This window comes from Lichenostomus cassidix, chromosome 8, assembly GCF_008360975.1.
Source record: "Lichenostomus cassidix isolate B80296 chromosome 8, HeHo_3.0, whole genome shotgun sequence".
Taxonomy (NCBI): Eukaryota; Metazoa; Chordata; class Aves; order Passeriformes; family Meliphagidae; genus Lichenostomus; species Lichenostomus cassidix.
This window is the reverse complement of record NC_139489.1, coordinates 29,859,151-29,879,758: the sequence shown is the minus strand read 5'-3', so window position 1 is coordinate 29,879,758 and position 20,608 is coordinate 29,859,151. Positions and strand designations below refer to the sequence as shown.

At 46.1% G+C, this 20,608-nt stretch overlaps 1 protein-coding gene across 1 annotated transcript in view; it reads right to left on the bottom strand.

Moving 5' to 3' along the window:
* The window catches only part of COLGALT2 (collagen beta(1-O)galactosyltransferase 2), a 52,745-nt gene that overhangs the window by 17,269 nt on the left and 14,868 nt on the right, over positions 1 to 20,608 (bottom strand). The gene's annotated exons all lie outside the window — the stretch shown is intronic.

The following is a 20,608-nucleotide window of genomic DNA, read 5'->3' as shown; positions in this document are numbered from 1 at the left end:
CCACACACTGCTCTCTGCCTGGAATGCTCAAGCCTTCGGTCACAGGATGAGTGAGCCAAGCCCCATCCCAGCTGCTCCTCCCCAGCTGCCTTCCCTGGGACCAGGGCTCTGCACACCCAGTATGGGGCTGTGGCAGATCCCACCACAAACTCCTGTCACCGAAAGGGCTGCTCACTTTTCCCAGCTGGGATGGGCAGGAAAGCACAGCCCTGTGGCAGGGTACAGCTCAGCAAGCTCCACTGGGAATTCATAATCCCTTCCTATTCCTCTGCGAGTATAGGTAGTCCCAAATGGTCCCGTGGAGACAGGAAAGACAGTGTGAAACACATCACTGAGGGGAGGGTGCTGGAAGTCCCCCTCAACTGCTGTAAATTTCTTGTTTCATCCTCCAGCTCCAGAGACACAAAGGCACTTCCCAGAGCATTCTCCACCTTACTCAAAGCCAGAGCTCCCTGTAGCCAGGGGAGGATAAGCAGAAAGGAGCCACATCCCAAACCCTAGAGCTACTCCAAAGCTATTTCAGGAAAATACCTCCACTCACCATATGACCCTACAGATGAAAACCGGGACGTGAACCCTTTTCGGCTTGCGCAACAGGAACATACCATTCCCATGGGGCCTAGACTGCTTTAAATTAAAAAAGAACCAAGAACTTGGATTTTCAGTTTATTTATAATCAGAACGCCACAATCACTTAAGGACAGGAGGCTTATTTGTTGAACATTTATTCCTGTCTGTTGAAACAATAAATAAAGTTCAGCAAGTGAAGAGAGGCTGGTTCCCGTGTCATTAAGTGCTCTCCTGTGAGAGAGCAAGGGTGGGCTTAGTCATGGCTTCTGGGTTTGCTTTTGACCAAGACCCTGGCTCATGCTGCACTGTAGATCTAGTTTGCAACACTGTTTTAACTGGACTAAAACAGTCACAGGGCTGACTTGGGGTATGTCCAACTTGCTCCATGTGTTTTATGGATGAAGCTCATCCCTTGGAGCCCATTTTCACACACTTCTTTAGGCTCCCACAGCAACCAAGGCATTTCACAGGTCTCGCTCTGCTTTCCTCCCACGCTCCAGCTGCACAGTCAGAGAACAACAGCTCCAGAATTCCTAAAATACCAGAGAACTAGAAAAATGGCTTCACGTTCATGGTCATCACTGGAGCTGTAGTGGCACCAAGAAGGTCTTTCTCTACACTGGGGCCACACTGCAATTGGGCATCACACAAATGAGGCCGAGATGATGGCGGCCACCCTAGGGAACAGTGCAGTTCATCCCACAATACCCTCTTTGCCAGGTCCAGACCAGCCTTGAGAACCTTGGAGACCCTTAAAGTAAGCACACAGCTCCCACAGGGCCAGGTCCACGTGCCCATGTCCCTCAGCAAGCCTCATCCCAGTCTTTCTAACCTCACATAAGATCAGTGGGGACATGTGGAGGCATTTGGTACAGTCTGGGCAGGGAAAGGGGAAGCTTCAGCTGCATATATGTCAAATTAATCTCAGTTTTATGTTGGCTGCTCCCATCTCAGCCAGGAGCTCCTTCTCCATTCAACTTTGTGCACACACAAGTCCAAAATGTTTTAGATGGGGAGCTGTTTGCAGGATGTACATTAGAAACCCAGAGCTCACAAATGAAACACAAATTTCCTTGACAATGTAAAAAGGTAGAGTCATTCAACCTCAGAGAAAATTATTACCATGATGGAAAGCTGTTCCCTCAATTGCTCGGAGTTGCTTCATGGAGCCCAAAGTTCTGACTAACAATAGAAAACTTGAAGTTGAATGACAGCAATTGGGAGAGCTAGAGCAAGACCTTCTTTGCCTCCCCAAGCACAAGGGGGCTGAAGGATGCTCTTCCCATCACACCTGAAGCTCTCCATCCTGCACCTGCAAGGGCAGCAGGCCCTTGACAGAATGCACCCTGAAGACACCATCAGCCAACATCCTCCAGCCAGAAGTGAGATGTGCAAATGGGAGCTGAACGGATCTCTAGATCTACCCACAAGAAATCTGCTGGAAGAAAAATGGCATTTTCCAACCCAAACCATTCCATGATTCTATGGCTTTACTGCCCAGGCTGTCATGGTGATACACAGAAGCTAAATTCCCATCCCAGAAGACCTCTCAAGGACATGGACAAGCCAAGGATCTGGCACAAAGGAAGGACAGCTCTCTCCAGGACTGTCCACCCAGCAGCATTTCTAAGCTCAAAAGTGCTCAAAGGCAATAAAGCCTGTTCCACCCTGGATGGAACATGCCCTATGACTAGCAGTTTGGCAAACCTTTGCTTTTCCAGCTTTGAGCTCAAAAAACCCAACAAAAAAAAAACCCACCAAAAACAAACTCCAAAACAAAAACAAACGCTCCCCAAAAAAACCAAACAACTCAAGCCATTACAAAAGCAATTATCACTATTAGTTCCAGAATAATTAATTTAAGATCAAACAGCATCAGCACTGACTCCTATTATAGTATCTGAATCAGTACACCTTCCTTCCAGAAAAAAAGAGCAACTATGATGCTTGCCATAACGCTGTGTGGAAATACATACTTTATTTTTCCCTTTTTTTTTTTTCCTTTTCCTGAAATGACAACCCCTGCGCAAGAAAAACAGGCTAATTAAAATGTGAGCAGGACTTCTCGCTGGGAGCAAGAGCTCCTTAAGCCCTGAGAGGCACATCAGGACACTCCACATTACAAACACTTCTTCTTTGGCAGTTTGTAGGACTTCAAGAAGCCAAGTACACAACTCACACTTCAGCTTGATGGTGAGAACATGCCACACGAGAGATGCTATCACCTTTCCCACTTGCCTGTCCTGTTGAAGTGTTTTTACTCCATCCTCTGATCCTTACTGGTCCATGATCTGCACTTGACAGGACGAGGAGAGTGGATTATTGTAACCCAGCTCCACTCAGCTCACCAATAGTATGGCTTGTCCATATGGCCCTCAGACTGAGGCAGTGCCTGGATTTTTTGGTGTATTTTCTGAAAGCAGATTGGTGAGCACAGCACTATTATTTGTGTGTGAGTCTATGAGCACTACTGCTGACCTGGCATCAAGTTCAAACCCCATTTTTTCAGTGGATCAGCAACACCATTTTCAAGAGCTGATTAAAAACATCTAGAATTTAATCAAAGAAAAAAGATCCCCTACAAGATTTACAACTTAAATCCTGTGCAACACAATCAGGAAAAAATGGAGGAAAAAAAAATTCTAATTCCTGCCACTCTTTTCAGAAAATAAAGTTTAATAAATAGACCAGAACACACCTTCAGATGAACACCTCTATTCCAGTAACATGGCAGCCTATTCCACTCGGATTTAAACCTATTTCCAATAAACAGAATTTAAATTTTTGAAAAGTTTGAGTGAGAATGTTCATATAGGGGCTTATGTCGGCATAACTACAACCACTTCAATATTTACTCTGGCTCTAACCAGGAGTCGTACCATGGACACAAGCCCTCATTGTTCATGCTCAGCCAAGTATCCCCTCCCAAAAAAACTCATGGATCGTGCATGGTGGAAAAGCAAAGCACACCACTAAGCACCTCCTATTTTAATTAAGTAACGTGAGTAGCAGCATGTAAGGAAAATGGCTTTTACAAACTGCTTATATTTTTAGCTTGACAATGTCTCCTCAAATTATGTTTTCAAGGGGGAATAAATTTAGGCTTTGATGATTGTTCTCCTCTTTTCCTCCCCAAAAATGGAATTTTAAATAACAAACCCCCTTTTTCACTTCTTCACACTCTGGCCTGTTCTCTCAAGCTATTTACAGTTTATTTACCTCAGGCACTAGGTCAGAGGAGAAAATTTTCACCTTCACCATCTGTATAGGAAAAACACTGAGGACAAAATGCACCCTGTGTGCGGCTGGTGTATCAGAGTACGGAGCATGCTGTGGCAAACTCCACAGCCAGGGCCCTGCAGTAATTTTCCTACTGAATTTAACATATACCACCTTTCCCCTTCACCAAACACAGTGCTTCAAACCGAAGTCAGTGCTTCACCTGAGTCAGGACTGGAGGCAGCCAGCTTTCAAAAACAAAAGCTGTAACAAGGCTCCTTTCCCTTTCTGTCAGGGTTTTGAAGACTGCTGGGTTTGAGGAGGGTGTTGGGCTCACTCTTTATGGCTGTGAGAGCCAAACCTGCATACCCAGGTTCAACTGGGCCCTTCCCCTACACCCCGCTGAGAACACTCAAAGCATGACAGTGGTCAGGATGCTGCTGATGCTGGGGTTGGACTGAAAATGGTTCACATGAAGAGGATGCACTTTCCAGGGCACCTGCTGCTTCCACACATGGCAGAACTAAGTTGCGAATGCAACCAAGTCCCAGGAAACCCCACGGATATCCTTGGTTCCTCTCTGCCTGCAGCCAGGGATTCAGTTCACCCACAAAACTTGCTACAGGATGTGGTCCAATACTGAGTTCCACTGAAGCAAGAGCCATAGGTTGGCCATGTGCCCTAAACCCACAGGGTCTTCTCCAAAGTGAAGCCCAAGGTCAATGGAAAGCCTGTTAGTAGACCATTCCTTACAACTGTAACACAGAAACTGGTGACAAAAGCACCAGTAGCTCCCCTTAGCCATTTTCCACAGAGCTGAGTAGCAATAAAACACTCAGAGAGAGCTAACAGCTCAAACCAAAGTGATGGGGGAAGCACATTTCTGTGTGCTCTGTTCCAGAACTTGTGCTAACACAGGTGCTCAAATATTCAAGGACGTGGAAGGATTTGATAGTCTGGGCAGGGAATGGGGAAGCTTCAGCTGCAGAGCAGGACTCAGCATCTTCCCGATCATCTTCTGAGCAGAGCTCCAATTTTCTGGGGAGACTCCAGTTTTCAAACCCCAAAGCACTGGAAAATCCACACCACTTCATCCAGCCCCAGCCACTACTAATAATTCACTCCAGCAGTTCCCCATTTTTTTACCACAGCACTAATGACACACAGCAAACAGAGCACAGGATGGGAGTTTTAACTTCTGAATTGTTTACATCCTGCATGAAAGCCTTTGGCTTTCACTCCCTTGAGGGCAGCCCTGAGAGCTCCTGGTCTGAGTGGAGCTGAGCTCCTGTCACCCAGGCTGCCCTACTCATGGTGGGTGTGAGATCAGCCCTGCCAAAAATAACTGAAAAAGCAGAGCCCAGCCGCAGAGCCCTAATATGAGTCAAATATAAATTTGGATTGAGATTTCCCAAAACAAGCAGTAAAAGTAACAGACGAGTCATCTCTCCCTGCTCTTTTTGTCTGAAAGCTGCCAGGCTTAGAAAACCAAGTCAAAATATAAACCCTCTCAAAGTGGCAGTTTCCACCATGAGCCAGTAATAAATTACATTGACTGGAAAACAGTGCAGCTAGCAGAGACTGGAAGAGAAGGGATGGATCCTAAAGGGGAAGGGAAAAAACTCAAAACAATTCTGAAGCAAAACACTTCTGAAGCCCAGTAAGAGAGCTTTAACTTCAGCTGTGAAAATGTCTGTTTTTACCATAGATCAAGTCCCGGGAAGTGTCCAAGGCCAGGCTGGACAGGGCTTGGAGCAACCTGGTCTAGTGGAAGGTATCCCTGCCCATGGCAGGGGTGGAACTGGATGAACTTTAAGGTCCCTTCTAACCCAAACCATTTGATGAGTCTATTGTATGATTCCAAATAGAGTTACTGTCAACTATTCCACGTACTCCATGCCCAGGATCTTCTCAAAAAAGCAACAAACAAAGCAGGGCTTCCTGTATCTTTCCAAATATTCCGCCACCAACAGGAAAATACAGCTCTTGCTTATCCAGCAGAGAGGGGACTCAGATAATACATGATTTTCTTTTTGTCATCTGCCAGCCCTGCCTCACATCTGTGAATTTGAGACTTGATACCTCAAATCTCTCAGGTACCAATGGGATCAGGGATAACGCGCCATGAGACACCACTGAGCCAGATCCAAACCATGCAGTCCAGAGACTCTGGATAGATCTCAGCCATCTAAACCACTTCTTTTAGCCCAATATTGCTTGCACACTTCATTAACAGGGCCTGAACATTCAGCCCAAGTTCAAAGAGCTGTTTAAGCATTTCAATAAGTTGCCAAAATTCTAACATATGAATAAGACTTTTTGGCTTCATAGGGACTTGGCATTTGTTCTAGGGTTTCCTTAATTAAGAACAGACTTTCGGAAGTACCTTCTTTTGTTTTTTAATTATTTTAACTTGGTCCCCAAGCCATCTGAGCCCAGATGGGTGGCAGGGAGCTGAGTGGGAGCATGGAACCACCAACATGAGCAGCATTGCTCCCTGGGCTGGGCAGCTGTACAAGAACAGGACCTCACTGCACAGGAATGCAGCACACAGGGCTCCCCTCGAACTCTTTCCCCGTGCCCTTCAGCAGCTGTAGATAATGGATTTTGCTGGCAGCAGCACTGACTTTAAAACCTTAGATGATCTTCCAAGCTCAAGTGAATGACTCACAGATGTATGTAAGTGTGTACATAATTCTGTACACAGCAGGATCTTTGCTTTTTCCATGCTACCTCAAGAAATCACTCTTGTCCTTCACTCCCCAAGACAGAATCGTGGAATCCCAGTAAATAAAGTAACAGACGAATCATCTCTCCCTGCTCTTTTTGTTTGAAAGCTGCCAGGCTTAGAAAACCAAGTTAAAATATAAACCCTGCTTTATATATATATAAATATATATATATAATAAAATAAAAGATATTTACTTTATTTGGATTGGAAGGAACCTTGAAGTTCATCTCATTCCACCCCCTGTCAAGGGGTGTAACCTTCCACTATCCCAGGTTGCTCCAAGCGCCTTACGGCTAATCTAAATCAACCCCTATGGCTCCCTCATGCTAAAAGTAAAAAATCCCTGTGTAACAGCTTCCTTGGCATCCATGCAACAGCAATTTTCTCGCAGTGCAAAGGAGGTTCCTGCTGCTTCAATCCCAAGTCCTCTCTCCGCCTTGTTTTAGTTTCCACCATGCTCACCCTACTGCTAAGCTTTAAAAGAAACAAAAAGCCAGCTGCATCTTGAGAGTATTTCTAAGCACACTTGTCTTCAAGGGAACAAGTTCCCTAAGGAAAGCCCAGGAAATCCCATACATGCAAGATCAGGGTGGTGACTGGCCTCTGAAATAGACTGTTGAAAGGAGGAATTAATTGCAACAGTTGTGTAATTTCTGAAGGGATAGCTTGTTCCCAGCAACTAACTCAGACACAAGCTGATGCAGCTGTTTGAGATTAATGCAAGTGTGTAAGCCACTGGGAAGGAACACAGATTTAGAAATACTCTTGGCTCTGCTAACAAAAAAATGGATGGATTTGACATTTAGGTGTTCAGTATCACTGATTTCTACACGTTCACATTGAATGTGGGCACATACCACACTGCCATGGGTTCCCCAAAACAGAAACACCTGAAAAGCTCTGGGTCTCTGCACCAAGCCTGCAGATGGAGCAGTGCCAGGCTCCCAGATCCTGCCTCACCCCTGGAGAGAACACTCACACCACAGACCACTAGAAAAAATTAGGGAACAAAAATGGAATATTTTAATTCATGTCATTAATTAGGAGTTCAAGCAGCAATAAGAAACACACCAAGCTAATTCTGGAGCAAAGGACAACTTATTTTACCAATTGAAAATCTTCTCTGTGATCGGGAAATGCACAGGATGTTTTGTGTGACATTGGAGAGTGTTTTAGACAATAACTGACCCTTTCATGTGAAAACTTTGCTGATAGGCAACAATGAAGCCATTCTTCACAAAGGTTTTCAGCCAGCTTTTCTCTGAGGCCATCACAAGCCTAAAATAATAGAATAACAGAACAAGAGGAAGAGATCAATGAGTGCCAGCAGTGTTCTCTGAGATGAACCCCAAATTTCGCATTTGGAGAAGAGGTTGAAATGCATTTGGAGGAGGGAAGAACTACAAGGGAAATGTAAGAACAGGCCATAAACTGTTCTTCCTACAAACAAAGTGGCAAAAGATGTTTGGCTATCCAGAAGGAATTTCCCTCTGGAGAGAGAAAAATTGCTACGTTTAGAAGGACAGGAGATTCTCAAAGTTAAACAGTTAATGAAGACCAACATTATTCCATATTTTTACATTAGACTCCCTGGAACTTCCAAACTTTATACACAGCCTGATGCAAAGGTCACCAAAACAGATTGCTTTCCCCTGCAGTGTCCTGCAGAACACAGCTTACCAGCCCCCTGAGGGCTGAGGGAACCCCTTCACTCTGCTCAGTAATTTACAGTTTTTGTCAGAAGACTTTCAAGAACCCCCCTGTGCAACAGGACTGCCATCCCAACAGGTCTGTCTGAGATCAGCTCTGCACTCAGGGCTGATTTCCATCCACACCCTGTGCCTCTCCAGTGGACCAGAAATTCCTTTGTAGTTCTGCAGGCTGAATAGGACTGTCAACGGAACAAGAGCAGCAAGTCCTCCAGGGCTGTCTCCAGCAGGATGCTACCTGCCTATGTAATCAGGTGCACAGAGACATCCCAAAGAAAACCTGAACAGTAAAATATCTGGTGTATGCTCAACAATTCCTGAAAAAAAAGTGACGCAAACACTGGGAGACACCTTCCAGCTCAGCAGGGCTGGATTTGTGCATCTAGGTATATGCTTGTCAAATAACAGCTTGAAAAATGCCACTTTTGCAGGCTTTGCAGTCACAGTGCAGGGGTCCACACCAGACCTGCAGAGCTGACTGTGGCCCCTTGTGCTTTTCTGTGCCCACCTCTAAGAAGGCTCCTTTGGTAAACACATTGAATCCTAGAATATGCTGAGTCTGAAAGGACCCTCAGGGACCACTGAGTCCAACTCCTGCCCCTGCACAGACACCCAAACAACCCCACCCTGGGCATCCCTGGCAGTGCTGTCCAAACACTCCTGGAGCTCTGGCAGCTTCAGGCTGTGCCCATTCCCTGGGGAGCCTGGGCAGTGCCCAGCACCCTTTGGGGGAAGAGCCTGTTCCTGATACCCGAACTAAAGCCCCCTGACACAGCTCCAGCCATTTCCTCAACTCCTGCCACTGGTCTCTGAGTGAAGAGATCAGTACCTGCCCCTCCCCTGTCCTTGAGCCGTACCGAGAAAGCTGAGGCACACTTGTGCCCCACCGGGTATACATCCATTCCACCAAAATAACAATCTGCCCTTGCCCACAAAGGCTTGGAAAAGGAGAGTCAGAGGCAGGAAGAAAGTCTGAACCCAGACACTGTTTCAAATTTGGGACTGCCCTAGTGCAGCAGCATCACCACAGAATCACGCAGTGCAATACCAGAAATGCTGAGGAGCATCCTAGCAACTCCCAGCAGGCTGGGATGTTTCCTCAGCACTCCTGGGGCACACAGGATGATGAGCATGGTGCGAAGTGCTGTATTCCTGACGCACCACCCTATGGAAATGTCTAATCATGAGAGACAGCAAGACAAACTGGAGGACATTTGGCCGAAGGATTCTCGGCCCTGTGTGTAAGCTGTCGCCAAGAGACGGGTCCAGCTCGGGCTCCCCATCTGCTGGCTGTGTACACCATCCCTGACTGAGCACCGGAGCCGCTCACAGCAACGAGCTTGGCTGAGCCCACAATACAAACAATCCCCTGGCTAATTTGCACTCAGAAATATGACTCTGCACTTCTCCTTCATGAAAGGGCTCACTGTCTGGGCACAGAGCGGGCTGCAGCAGGAGCATGTGCCAGATGAATGGATTGTTACAGACACATGAAGAAATCCCAGCGCCACTGTCAATGCGCACAGCGTTGTTGTCAAACCAACAGCTCTTTCTGCCATGCTCTCACTCAGGGAGCTGTGCCAAGTTTAAAGGTTTGGACCCCAAGAGAAAGCTCCAGGCTTGCCTTGTGCGGGCAGAAGCAGTTACAAAAATTTAATTAAGTTTTTCCTCACTGCTTGTGCAGTGAAACTGTTTCCTCCACAAGGATCTGCAATGCTCCCACCAGGAGCAGATGGTACAGAACACAGACCAACCTAAGTCCAGTCAGGAAGGGTAATTCCATCCCTGCCCCTAGAGCTGATCACCCTCTGGGTGTGTCGTACCAGGTACCAGACTTACCAGTGCAGCCCAGAGAAGCTGTGTCTGCCCCTGGATCCCTGGAAATGTCCAAAGCCAGGCTGGATGGGGCTTGTAGCAACCTGGGATAGTGGAAGGTGCCCCTGCACATGTGGATGGGACGTGATGGGCTTTAAGGTCCCTTCTAACCCAAACCAGTCTGTGATTCTGTGATTACTGAAGCAGACAAAGTCAGCGAGACTTTTTCCAAAGGAATTCAACTCCAGGGTAGCTTGAGAACCGTAGTTTTCAATTGTGATCAAGAGATGTCTGTGAACTATTTCTAGTTTGCTTGTGAAAGGTAACAAAACAAATCTATCATACTGAAGTCAGAGTTTGCTATGCAGCAAACAAGGAAAAACAAGTTTGGTTTACACTCAGCCAACAGAATACCATTCCCCTTTTACCACTGCTGGAAGGGTCAGTGCCAACACCCCAGGATCAACACCCTCACTAAGACCTTGCTGTGTGATCCCCAGCACTGTGTCAGCAGGCAGCACAATGAGCTGTCTGTGCACCCAGAAACTCACAGAGCTTTTGACACTAAGAATAACTTCAGTTATCTTCTGACAGAGCAAGGTAACAGGGCCAAGGCTGGCACAGGCACATCATAAAGACTCCAGCTCTCCTCGGCAGGCTGTGAATTACTGGCTGCTTACAGGAAAACTGGGCAACTTTAAGGATGACAAAATCCCAGGTGTTTATAACATGTAGTACAGACACAGAGGCATAGAAACAGAAGTAAATTTTTTGACTGCTTCTTCTACAGCCTCTGTACAAGCAAGTCAGCTACCTTTGGGATGAAAAACATTAGCATAGACTCTGCTTTTAAAATACAGTCAAGAGATACAGCAATAAAAGTCAACCACAGATCTGTAACCAATTCCTCATGAGAAGAAGAGCTGCCATGTTTTACATCTCATAAGGGACCCAGGCACTGCCCTAGATCACAGCAAACCTGCAGGCAAGGCTAGCCTTCTTCCTGCTGCTGGAGCACCTCCTCTTCTGAGCCCTGGGGCTGTCCCAAGGGGCAGCCAACCCCACTGCTGCACAGGGGCTTTCTCACATGAGCCCCCAGACTGGTCATTCAGCACCACTAGACAAAAACCACAGGAAAAACCTCTGCAGGTCATCATGCCCCCCCCTCCTCTAGCAGGGCCACCAAGACCAGGTTGCCCAGAACCATGTCTGGATGGTTTTCGAATGTTTCTAAGGATGGAGACTTCCTTCTCTAGTGGCCAGCAATAGGACATGGGAAAATGAAGTGAACTTGCCAGTAGTAACCAGGAGAAATCCTGGTGTAAGAGCTCCAGGTGAATGCTAGGGACAGCACAGCTCCACAGCTTGGACACAGGCTCCAGGTGCCATCTCACAAGCAAGTCACATCATAGTCAATAAGGGATTTGCATTACTGATCCCACTGAACATCGCCACCTCCTGAGGCACGCTCTCAGGCACTCAGGCGCAGGGCTGGTGGAAAGCCAGAGAATCCCAAATGGCTTGGGCTGGAAGGGACCTTAAAGCCAAACCAGTCCCAGCCCCTGCCACAGGCAGGGACACTTTCCACTAGCCCAGGTTGCTCCAAGCCCTGTCCAAGTCGGTGTTCCAAGAATTCACAGGGCTAACACCTCTCTACAGCAAAAGAAAACAATTTCTGCTTTAGAATGACTTTTCAATCTGACCCACAGTACCAAAAAGAAGCAAGGAAACTTCAGAATACAATAGCAAAAGCTGGCCATGTTCCAGATGCTCCTGGAAAGACGGAGGCATGAAATCCACTCACGCTCTCTCCAGGTTCATCCAAAGGTATTCCAAGGTGCTGCTACTAGTGGGAGCCACCTGAAGGAATCTAATATTGTCCAGAAAACACGTATCTCAGGATGCTACTGCCTGCCATATGGTCAGGAAATGACAGGGGAGGACGAGTGAAGGTCAGGCCAATCTGTCTTCAAGTCAAGCCACATGCACCAGCTTTACAGTTTGCATTAACATTAAAAAGAGCCCTACCGAAAAGGTAATGCAGGAAAACTAAAAACAAATAAATCAAACACTCAGCATGGTTCCAACTGGCTTGCTACAGTCTGTGAACGATAAAATGGCAAATGGCTGCAGACCTTTCACCTCTGCAGCAGGGAAGGGGTTTTCCCAATCCATAGGATAATCACAGGAGGAGATGGTTTGGGAGCCAGGCTGTCATTCTAATGGAGTACACCTACAAAAGAGCGGGAGAAGGACTTTGGACAAGGGCCTGGAGTGACAGGAGTAGAGGTCATGGCTTCCACTGACAGAGGGCAGGGTTAGATGGGATATTAGGGAGAAATTCTTCCTTATGAGTGTGGGAAGGCACTGGCACAGGGTGCCCAGAGAAGCTGTGGCTGCCCCTGGATCCCTGCAAATGACCAAGGCCAGGTTGGACACTGGGGCTTGGAGCAGCCTGGGATAGTGGAAGGTGTCCCTGCCCATGGTAGGGGGTGGCACTAGATGGGCTTTAAGGTCACTTTCTGTGATCTTACACAACATTGCACTCACCACCCAGGCTTTAGGGACTTAATCACACCCTCTTCATGGACTTAATTACTTCAGCCTCTCTTTCCAAGCACTTCAGTGCCTCCAGGAAGCTCAGTCTCTTCAACACATCACATCTTCACTGCAATGTTAAACTGAGTTTGACACTGGGGGCTTGACCTTCCCTCTGTGTCCATCTTCCAGGCAATCTGCAGACCCACCCTCCTCTTCAGCACCTGCACAAAGCATGGTGCCCCCCAGCACCCAAGCATGCAGAGGTTTTGCACCAGCCAGGGTGATGACCAAGGTGCAGTTTGTTCCACCAATGCTCCACAAAGTAGCACAGCCAGAGGATGAAGCATCCAAGTTAGTCACAGACTTGGAAATATCAGTATTTTGCCTTTTCAAGGATCATCAGAGCTCCAGAGAACACCCTTGAAAAGTAACCTAGCCAATAACTCATTTAACCTCCCGTATCTTGAGATCAAGGAATCAGCAATAAAAAAAGCAGAACTGAAGTGTCAGCACTGGAAATGCAACCAGCCCTTTCCTCTCAGAATCAGCATCTTAATAATCCAACCAATGTATAATCTCTGTGAACCTACGAGACACACCTACAATACGCGGTATTTAACAACATCAGAGCAGACATTTCCCCTGCTTCACTGCAAACTCACAGCACACAGACACAGCAGGTTTCATTACCCTCTCCTTGGCACAGGTTTCACTTGGCCAAAAGGAGTTTATGCTAAACTTCGCTTTCACCAACACTAAACTAACACTTACAGTCATCAGTGAGTTATTCTGGAGTTAGACTTTGCTGAAGCCAGCATGGAACTTGAGACTTCATAATTTTGGTGTCATTTTCCTCAAGTAGCCAGTTACCATGGAAAACAGAGGTTCTCTGAATTGTATGGAATAGTACACTGCTTGAAAATAAATGGATTATGTCATATTTGCTGGCAAATGGATGAAAATGCTTTATACATAATTAAGAGAATAGAAAAACAACAATTGCAGCCAAGCAGGGGAAAATATACTCAACCTTTACAGATGAAGTAGAGAGTTTTCCTGGATGTAACTCTGTCCACCTCATTTCAGATGAAGAAACAGCTGAAAAGGTGACAACCTCATATGCTGACAGGATTTTGAATAAAGGGGGGGAGGGAAAACACAACGAACACCACTTTGCTAGCATGAAATAATGAATTTATCAATTAAAATCTTCTGAAGTTTTTGGGTTTTTTTCCAGATTTTACAGTGTTCTTGCTTTGAATGGTTAAGTGTATTCATCTGCAATGTACCTCTGGGAATGAGGTGATGTGAATCACAGAGGTCAGAGGCTATGCCCAGAGGCCCCCAAAACCCACAGCAAAGGTCTCAACCTTGCACTGAGGCAGCACTATAGCTTCATTTTACAGAGGGGGAAACAAAACAAAGAGATTAATGGATTTTCACAAGTCACAAAGAAAGGAGTGGGTGGCAGGGCTGGGAATGATAAAATAAGCTAACACTCCTTCCAAAATACACACTGAAATAAACATAAACTACAGATACTCGGCTTTTGTAGAGCAGTTTACTTAGTGCATTCACAGAGTACTTGTCAGACCAGTGGTAAATTTGTGGCCATGGCAATCTCAAGAACAACTTTTCCTTTGTGTAGTTTTTAAGAAACTCTCACAAGCTCTGAGGCAAAGTCTCTCTTCCCCTGCACGAATTTTGCCTTTGGCACTGAAAAAAAACCCACTCTGGGTTTTTGGATATGGGGTTCCTGATTTTTAGGGTTAAGGGTTTTAAAGCAGTGAAGTACTAGTACTGGAGAGAAGAAAAAAGTTTAAAAGCAAAGTATTTCTACTTTACATTCCAAACACTTTGGGCTAGCTAAAATTTCTGGATCTGAATCTCTTCCATTTGTGGTCACCTGTTTCACTCAGAAATCCACACGGCTCCTCCTATGGCCATACATGTGCTGGACACATGGCTGCTGTGGGGTCAACACACAGGACATACTATGGATGCCAGAGTCAGAACACATTTTCTCTTGGAAAAGACTGACTCTGGACTCAAACTGACGAAAAACTGGTGCTGTGCTGATGGCTGACTTAATTCTAAAGAGAAGACAAACAGTGAGGTCTTAATTCTGATCTTGTAAGCTAAAGGCTCTGCAGTCCTCTGTAAGTAATGCTGTGCATTTCCCATCCCCAGCTAAGGAAATGGGATCATGGAAACAGGTAGGGACACTCAGAGGATGGGATTGCTTCCACTGCAGTACACAACATCACAATTCTCCCTTCAGCTGGTCTGTTCTCTTTGTGTGGGTTTCAGGAAGCATCACTGGAGAGGGAAAAACCTCAGGGAGCACCCACTTAAGACAGGCAAACCTCAGGGAGAACCAAGCACTGAAAACTGCATCAGCAAGTGCGGTGTGGAGAAGAATGCAAATGCACAATTTATTTTATCTCTTAAAGGTTTAATACTGACAACAAACACACAGTTTGAGGATAAATAGTTGTTTTCCCCCACCACTGCCTGGATGTACATAAAGAGAGGAAATGGGCACTTTCCTCACTTGGCCTTTCACTAGCCCGTTCCTAGGAAATTGGGTAACCGGAAGTCCCACAAAGCACAGACATGCCTTTACTTAACAGAGCGTGGTTCCTAACCATGCCATTTTCCAACAGGAAAGACTCCCATTTAGCTATCTCCATTCCAGGGGATGAAGTGCACGAGATGAAGCACGTTCCAACCCCTGCAGGTGTTGGGCTCAACTGTCCCCTCAGGGCCATGCTCTAGCCCCAGGAGCCCTCACACGCATCACAGCGCTTGTCCAGCAGCATTCCCAGGCCTGGATATTTCAGCTCCCTGCGGCTCTGAGGCAATTTCAAAGGCTGGAAAACTGAATTTTTGGAATACCTCAGCACAAGGCATTGCTGTGATAGGGGTGAAAGAGCAGAGAAAGTCCAGCTTCAAGGAACTCGCAGTCTCTCCACTGAGCATGCAAGAATCCAGTCCCAGGCTCTCCCTCTGCCAGGGATAAACACCATCCTAACCCTAACCCCAGCATTACACAAGGAATAGCAGATAATGTGCCACAAATGCTTATATATTACAAAACATGCACCCGCTCCACACACAGTAACACAGACTGTCTCTGAAGACTTTGGGGTTTACACCGAAATGGGATGTATCAGCAGACGAAATAAAACCTAATGGCTTACCTTATTTGCTGTAGCTAATTAAGTTTCTTAGGAGGTTTGTTCAAAGGTGTTCAATAGATCATTTAATAGGACCTACTGCAGACAAAGTATCACCTAATGCCCCCATATGGGATTCAAAGATTTAGCATTACCTGCTCGACTCAAAAAAAAAACAATAAAACAAACAACTCACCAAAAAAACCTCCACCAAACCCCAAACCAAAAGCCCCAAAAACCCCAGTGTCCTAGGTTGCAATATAGATGTATTTAAGTATTCTATTACCACCAGCTGTGGGCCGTTAGCTGCTATCACCTGCTAATGACCCACTCCGGATGACAGGCAATGGGCCATCCGTCAGCTGTTACCAGCTGCTAATGACCCACCCCGCATGACAGGCAATGGGCCATCAGGGACCCACCATGTGACTCATGGACTTATCTCATCCCATTGTGAGATGCTCTGCCCAGGAGAGAGGAGCCAGGTGTTCCCACCTGGATATAACCTGGCCTTGGAACTGCCTGAGCTAGCCCTGTCTACTGGGTTCCCAGAGGACAAGAGCTACCACTGGACCTTCAGCTGGAGACTAGACCTTCACAGGATCACCGCTTCAACTGGACTACTTCAGTTGGACTGCTACCACCACCCTAACCAGGTGTCAGTTGGTATCTGACTTTGTCAGTGCTTTTCCTTGTATTATTTCACTTACTTTTAATTTCAGTCTGGACTTGTGATCTCCCACTGGTTTGTTTTCAAACCAACACACCCAGCACCTTTTTTTTTTTTTTACGACTTTCATCTGAAACCATCTGAGATCCTTCCTCTGAAGCCTTTCACATAATCCCTCAACAACTCCATCTGAAATCCACACAACAGCAGGAACTGATGTGCAACATCAGCTGCAAGGGAACAGCTGAGATGTCATAGAAGTACCAGGCCACTAGAGGGATTTCTTAAATACATGAAATAAAGATAGTTCATTGAAAAACTGAGAGAATGGTTCTGTCTCCTTTGAGAAATCATTCTGCTCTTAAACATCTGCCAGTTCCTCAGTGGCTGCATTAGGGTAGAACTTTTGTTTTAGACAGTTTCATTAACCTCTTCAGATCATGTAACCTAATACAAGATCTAATGAGCTGAAATCTAGGGGGTTTGGCTCTTTATTTTGATTTCTTCCATGTATATTCTTAACTTCTATGCCAGCATAATACTGGAAGAAATATACTTTTCTGAGTCAGTAGACCTGGCAGAAACACATCCTCCAGCACAGGAAAGGCTAGAGGTTTGGTCCAGCCACAAGCCGAAACTGTTAGAAGCAGATGTTTTCCTTAACCTCTGAGCTGTCTCAAAGGTGTCTGTGTAGTACCCAACAAGCCACAGACCTGCAGGAGCAACAGGAGCTGCTCAGGTTTGTCAGGTGGGCAATTACCACTGGGAGATATAATACACAATCATTTCTCCTTGAAGATCTCACTCTGTTGGAGAGGTAAAAGTAACTGAGAGAGCTGAAGCACGTTTCTCCTCAGCAGATCTCCATGGGACACTGCCTTTATTCTGGCTGTCATCTGTGATTCTGATCCACATGCTCCACATGCAGCAACAAGTTCTCCACCTTGCCATAGAGCAATAGAGCAAACCTGAAGGTGACTGAAGCACTCCAGAGGCAGAATCAAACAATGCCACTGCACAGTGAATTGGTGAGTGTAGAGAAGAAACTCCTGCTTAGTCCCAGCCTAGTCCTGAACACATACTCCTCCCCACTTAAATCTGCACTATGTACATGGCTCATCCAAAAATCCAGATGGGATGTTTGTAGGCAAACCTGCTAGAAGCACCACTGACAGCAGCTCAATTCTTGCTCTGTGAAACAGAGCTTCCTTCAGGGCGCAGGTATTAAGCAGAAAATCCTGGCAGCAGCCTTCGTTTGTATGAAGTCAGAGAAGAGTTCTGCCAGCAGACAGCCATGAGCTCACTTGTCTGAAATAACATCTCATTGACAAGAGTTTTTGTGGAAGTAACAACTTGTTTGTGTGAGAAATAAAGGGAGAAGGGGGAGCAAGTGTGTGTCAGGAGTGATAAAACATGTACCACAAATCCACTCAGTAACTTAATTATAATTTCCATTTAAATCTTGCTTCAAGTAAAAAGAATGGAATTAAAAATAAATCATAAATTAAGAAAAGGTATTTAGCAGCAGTGACATTTTCATATTCCAGTCACACACACTGAACTTATTTCAGAGTAGTGTTTTGAAAAATGAGTGCAACTAAAGTCTCTGACAGCCAAAGCCAGAGGAATAAAGTATTTGAGGAGGCAAAAGACCCAAAAGCAATTATTATTCTCTCCTAACCAATTTAGAGGAGTCTGTGTAAGCTCCTCCAGAATCCTGGAGCCCATCTCAGAGACAAATAAATAGGAACTCCATCCAGAACTTCCTACTTAAAGAGCACATATCATTTGGAGCAAATGGCAGCAGCATCCAGAGACTGATTTATGTGAGTGAGTCAAGTAATTATTTGGGAGTAAGACTGGGAAAAATGAGCACAGTGCTGGGCTACTGCTCTGTTGTTCCAAGATACAAACAGCACATGCAGTGCTTGGTCCCTACCAGCAGCTGGCTTTTCTAAACCTCCAGGTCCTGAACAACCTGATCATATCTCGATCTGCAGCAGCCTGGAACTCCCAGTCCTGACCTAAGCTGTCCCATGCAGCAAAAGGGAACAGAAGGAATTCACCTCTGCCAACATCCCACCTCCATCTGAAGGTGCTGAAGAAGTTGGAGCCAAGCCAAACTAGAGAAGCTATTGTGTTGGTTTGAAAACAAACCAGTGGGAGATCACAAGTTAAGACTGAAATTAAAAAAATAAGTGAAATAATACAAGGAAAAGCACTGACAAAGTCAGATACAACCTAACACCCTGTTAGGGTGGTAGTAGCAGTCTAATTGAAGTAGTCCAGTTGAAGCGGTGATCTTGTGAAGGTCTAGTCTCTAGCTGAAGATCTAGTGGTAACTCTCGTCCTCTGGGAACCCAGTAGACAGGGCTAGCTCAGGCAGTTTTAGGGCTAGGTTATATCCAGGTGGGAACACCTGGCTCCTCCCTCCTGGGCAGAGCATCCCACAATGGGATGAGATGTCTGTGAGTCACACGGTGGGTCTCTGATGGCCCATTGCCTGTCATGTGGGGTGGGTCGTTAGCAGCTGGTAACAGCTGACGGATGGCCCATTGCCTGTCATTCGGAGTGGGTCATTAGCAGGTGATAGCAGCTAACGGCCCACAGCTGGTGGTAATAGAATACTTAACTACATCTATATTGCAACCTAGGACATTATTCACCCCTTATTCTATTACCATCTACACAGTTCTCACTTATGATAAGGTCTCCTTGTGGTACACAACGGGTTTCCTCATCTACCTTCATCACCCACCAAGTATAACTAGGTTTTTGGGCAAAAACCACTCCACGGATGGGTTTGCCTTTGCTTGAGGTGGGACTAATCCAAACAGTCTTTCCTAAAAAACTTCTTACGTGTACTACAGGGACTTTATCTCCATCCACTGTGTGTAAAGGTTTGGACTTGGTAGGACCGGCTTGATTGATAGAATTTCTTGTGTTAACTACTTAGGTGGCCTTTGCTAAGTTCAGTTCTCAATTTTTGAAGGTTCCCCCGCCAAGTGCCTTCAAAGTTGTCTTAAGTAGTCCATTGCACCGTTTAACTTTCCCGGCAGCTGGTGCATGATAGGGGATGTGGTATATCCATTCAATTTCGTGTTCTCTAGCCCAGGTGCTTATGAGGCCATTTTTGAAATGGGTTTTATTGTCAGACTCGATTCTCTCAGAGGTACCATGTTTTTACAGAACTTGCTTTTCCAGACCCAAGATGGTGTTCCGGGCAGTAGCATGAGGCACAGGGTAGGTCTCTAACCATCCCTTGGTTGCTTCCACCATGGTTAACACGTAGCGCTTTCCTTGGCGGGTTTGGGGAAGTGTGATGTAGTCAACTTGCCATACTTCCCCATACCTGTACTTTGACTATCGTCTACCATACCACAGAGGCTTTACCTGCTTGGCCTGTTTGATTGCAGCGCAAGTCTCACAGCTGTGGATGCCCTGTGAGATGTTGTCCATGGTCAAGTCTACCCTTCGGTCACGAGCCCACCTGTATGTCACATCTCTCTCTTGATGACCAGAGGCATCATGGGCCCAACGAGCTAGAAATAATTCTCCTTTGTGCTGCCAGTCCAGATCTACCTGTGACACTTCCACTTTGGCAGCTCGGTCTACCTGTTCGTTGTTACGATGCTCTTCATTAGCCCGACTCTTAGGTACATGTGCATCCACGTGTCGAACTTTTACGGTCAGCTTTTCTGCCCGGGCAGCGATGTCCTGCCAAATCTCAGCGGCTCAGATGGGTTTTCCTCTGCGCTGCCAGTTAGCCTTTTTCTAGCGATCTAACTATCTCCATAGCGTGTTGGCTACCATCTAGGAGTCAGTGTAGAGATAGAGCTTTGGCTATTTCTCTCGTTCGGCAATATCTAAAGCCAGTTGGATGGCTTTAAGCTCTGCGACCTGACTCTATCCACCTTGTCCCTCGGTAGCCTGTACAGCTTGTCGTGTGGGGCTCTATACTGCAGCTTTTTATTTTCGATCTGTGCCTACAATTCGGCAGGACCCATCGGTAAAGAGGGCATAGCGTCTTTCACTCTCCGGCAGCTCGTTATACGGGGGTGCTTCCTCGGCACGTGTTACTTGCTCTTCTGCTTCTTTTGAAGATAATTTAAAAGTCTCACCTTCAGGCCAGTTTGTTATGATTTCCAGAATCCCAGGGCGATTCGGGTTTCTA